The following is a 4,452-nucleotide window of genomic DNA, read 5'->3' on the forward strand; positions in this document are numbered from 1 at the left end:
CAGAGCCATCACCAGTGGGCGGGGCACCCAGCCCAGTTCCCCAGGGGGTGAGTGTCTTGGTGGGTGCCCAGCAGCCACAGCCCCTGGTAGGTGACCGCCCCGTCCCCAGCAGGTGAAGCTCCTAGCAAGCGAGGTCCCACGGAAGCAACATTCCTGGCAGCAGAGGTGCCCGGTAGGGGAAGCCCCAGGTAAGGGAGAGCTCCAGCCACCAAGGTCCCCAGATGCCCAGCAGCCCAGGCCCCAGGCTGGCTGGCTCACGTGAACCAAGACGTGATACTGGTCACCATCTGGTAGTTGGGATCCTGCTGCAGCTGCCAGCAGGCCTTACAGAACATCAAGCCCCAGCTGAAGGACCTGGGCCGCAGCGTCTCCCGCCAGCGGAAGCAGCTCAGGTAGCGGGTGTGGTCCTTGTCCAGCGCCAGCAGATACTGGGCCAAGTCCTTGGGGCTCTGAAAGTCTTCAATGTGGATAAAGGCTTCGGGTGGCAGGAACTGTTCATAGTTCCTCCTGCTGGGGCCCAGCACCACTGGCACGGCCCAGGCCTGCTGGGCGTTCTTCCACAGCTTCTCTGTGATATATTTCAGGGTGCAAGGAGTTCTCGAAAGCCAGGTAAAACTTGTACTGGGACAGCCTCTCAGTCATGACCTCCTGGGGCAGTGGCATGTGGGAGCGTCCATACACATCCATTTGGAGGTGAGGTTGCAGCTTCTGATCATACTGCACCCTGACTGAGTCCGCCCTCCAGCTGGCCACCACCCAGGCCACCAGCTTGGTCTTGGCCGAGACGTTCACCAGTGTGTCCACAGGCTGGCCAGGCCATGGCTCGAGCTAGCTGTATGGCGTGAAGATATCTGAGTCCTGGCGGTAGGACACAGTGAGGATGAAGTAGCCATCCAGGGCCTTCAGTTTGGGGCAGTTGCTGGGCGATTCCATGCTGAACCAGACCCAGCGCTGGCTGGGGGGCCGCAGGGAAGGAGTGAGCTGTGCCTTGGGCCTGGAGCTGACCTTTCAGTGATGCACAAGGACCGCATCCGCCCGAGGGTACTCACTGCGGTTGACGGTCAGGTGGCAGTTGGCTGTGCCGGGCCACATCTCCGAGCAGCGGGACAGAAACACCGGGGTGTTGAATGGCCACGTCCACAGCAGGAGACGCAGGGGCAGGTGGGTGGAGGGCCCTGCAGTGGCCTGGGAGGGGGCCCCCAATTCGGGGACCCATGTGGGCTTGTCTCGGGACACACGCAGGTAGGAGAAGAAGCACGGAGCCAAAAGCAGCTGTAGCAACAGCCCGGGGAGACAGTGCCAGGAACATTTTATCTTGGCCTAGCCAGGTGGATCCATGGGTCAGAGAGGAGCTGGGAGGAGGGGACAGTGAACACAGTATTACTGCTAACAAAAATAATAACACATGCCTAGAGGGCAGATGCAGGTTACCCAAGTTCATCTTTATGAGTCCTGAGGTAGGAGGCACTGTTCTTATCCCTATTTTACAGACGAGAAAACTGAGGCCAAGGACTCAATACAAGAAAATGGCAGAACTGGAATTCCAACGAAAAGCATCTAGCTTCAGAGTCCACTCATTGCTACCCACTAGGCCACATGATCTCTGGACCTGGGATATGTCCCGATGGCTCTCGGGTCCCACCTTGACCTTGACCCTGCCCTTTCCCAGCTTTCCCAGAGTCTTTCCCAGCCTAGGGAGAAGACAGAGCTGGTTACAAGATGCTCCCCAGTGCCCTGGAGCTAAGGCTTGGAGCCAGGGCTCTGTCTGGGAGCGGTACAATGTGATTACGTTGGAAGGTTATCTGATGGCTCACCAGGTAGTGTAGGAGTTGGGGGAAAGGGCATTCCTGGTGGACGAAACAGCCAACGCAAAGGTCCGGAGGTGACGGAGAGCCTGACAAGTTTATGGGGAGAGCACAGGAAGTGCTCAGGGAATAAGCATCCAAAGATGGCCCCCCTGGTCCCGCACTGGGGGATCCTGGGTGGCCTCTTGGCCTGACCAATGTCTTTCCACTCCCCGGTCCTTTCCGTCCCTGCAGGCGGTCACAAAGTCCTCCCAGACTCCAAAGCCCAACCACCAGAGCGGAATCTAGGACTTCGGTCCTGCCCCTCTCCACTTCCTGCGGCCCCGGAGCCACCCATTTTACAGATAAGAAAACGGAGGTTCTGAGTGATAGATATGTCTCTTGCCCAAATACACACAGCTAGAGCCCTTATGATCCAGAATCCAAACTCTCTCCTCTTAATGTAATTCCAAACTCCTCTCCCTCTTTGCAGGTGGAGCTCTCTGATCTACAGCCTGGCACTGTCCACTAGAACTTTCTGCTATCGTGGAAATGTTCTGTATCTGCACCATCGCGTGCACCCCTGTGGCTCTTGAGTCCTTGAAATGCAGCTGTTGTGTTGGACAGAGTTTTTAATGCTAAATTAAAATTTTAAAAGGTTCTCTCTTCTGTAAATCGAAGACAACTTCAAGATAAAAAGTAAAGGCAAAGCCAAAAACAGCCTCTGATAGCCAATTCAATGACTGAAAAACTTGACAGTACATTTGGAACCTCCTGGAAGGGCAAATCTGCTCCAACGAGACATTTTTATGGAGTCTAATTACAGATCAAGGATCTACGACGAAAACTGAGTGTCCGAATTAGGTGTGCTGGGGGTGTAAAATACACCCTGGTTTCTAAGACTTCGGATGAGAACGAGACAGTAAAATTATCTCAATACTTCCTCTGTTCATTACACATTTAAATAATACTAGTTTGGATCTGTTGGGTTAAAGAAAGCATATTATTAAAATTAATTTCACCTGCGTCTTTTACATTTTTAAAGTCGGTGGCTACTAGAAAAATATTAATTACACATGTGGCTTGTGTTCTGTTTCTACTGGACAGCATGTGCTGCTCCAGAATTTCTAAGAAAGGGAAATGAGGGATAATGACTCATTATTTGAAATGCACTCACCCTCTGGCCAGAGGGATTGGTGCAAATACCCACAGACATGCCAACAAAACAAGGGCGTTTTGGATAAGCTACCTGTCCATCGATGTGGGACTGGTCGAATTAGGGTCCCTTCTGACAACGGAATACTATGCAGTTATGAAAAATGAATAAAGCCTGGTTTTGGTATTGGGGTATCTTTGTCTGAAAAAACTTAAAATAGAACTAACATATGATCCAGCAATCCCTCTTCTGGGCATATATCAGGAGAAAACCATAATCTGAAAAGATACACGCACCCCAGTGTTCATTGCAGTACTATTTACAATAGCCAAGACATGGAACCAACCTAAATAGCCATTCACAGAGGAATGGATGAAGAAGATGTGGTACACATATACAATGGAATATTACTCAGCCATACAAAAGAATGAAATAATGTCATTTGCAGCAACATGGATGGACCCAGAAATTATCATACTAAGTGAAGTAAGTCAGAAAGCGAAAGACAAATATCATGTGATATCACTCATATGTGTAATCTAATTAAAAATGATACAGATGAACATATTTACAAAATAGAAATAGACTTACAGATACTGAAAACAAACTTCTGGTTACCAAAGGGGAAACATGGTGGGGAGGGATAAATCAGGAGCTTGGGATGAACATACACACACTACTATATATGAGATAGATAACAAACAAAGACCTACTGTATAGCACAGGGAACTCTACTCAATATTCTGTGATAACCTATATGAGAGTAGAATCTGAAAAAGAATGAATATATGTGTATGTATAACTGAATTACTTTGCTGTACACCTGAAACTAACACAACTTTGCAAATCAACTATACTCCAATAAAATTAACATAAAATTTAGGGCTTCCCTGGTGGCGCAGTGGTTGAGAGTCCACCTGCCGATGCAGGGGACACGGGTTCGTGCCCCGGTCCAGGAGGATCCCACATGCCGTGGAGCAGCTGGGCCCGTGAGCCATGGCTGCTGAGCCTGTGCATCCGGAGCCTGTACTCCGCAGCGGGAGAGGCCGCAACAGTGAGAGGCCTGCGTACCGAAAAAAAAAAAAAAATTAACATAAAATTTTAAAAAATGAATAAAGCCACTGTATTGGCACAGCTCTGCAGGGTGGATCCAGGTTTTCTGGAAGCTGAACTTCCATATTTTGGGAGCCTCTCTAAGAAACGGCAAACAAAATTGAGTCCAGACTTAGATACAGAAAGTAAACTTTATTTAGGGGTCCCTGAAGCTTAAGCTTCATCCACTTCATGGTAAATCCATGCCTGCCTGATACAAAACAGGTTCCAGAATTAAGTAGCTGGGTCTAAATCTGCACCATCCAATATGGGGGCCACTAGCCCCATGTGTTTAATGCAACAGAGGAACAGAAATTGTGAAAGTCAGTAAATTTCAAATGTAAATTTAAAAACTGAACAACATAAAACAAAAAAAATTTTTTTTATTAAACACTACCCCTTTCACTCCAGCCGTTGAAA

The 4,452-nt window shown here is 49.1% G+C and overlaps 1 pseudogene across 1 annotated transcript; it reads right to left on the bottom strand.

Annotated features, from left to right (window-relative positions):
- Nucleotides 1-254: 254 nt before the first annotated feature.
- On the bottom strand, nucleotides 255-1,367 carry LOC307052635 (3-galactosyl-N-acetylglucosaminide 4-alpha-L-fucosyltransferase FUT3-like; annotated as a pseudogene). The gene has a single exon. The product of its transcript is annotated as a 3-galactosyl-N-acetylglucosaminide 4-alpha-L-fucosyltransferase FUT3-like (transcript).
- Nucleotides 1,368-4,452: the final 3,085 nt, after the last annotated feature.

The sequence above is a fragment of the Hyperoodon ampullatus genome (genome assembly GCF_949752795.1).
Source record: "Hyperoodon ampullatus genome assembly, chromosome: 4".
NCBI classification, from domain to species: Eukaryota; Metazoa; Chordata; class Mammalia; order Artiodactyla; family Ziphiidae; genus Hyperoodon; species Hyperoodon ampullatus.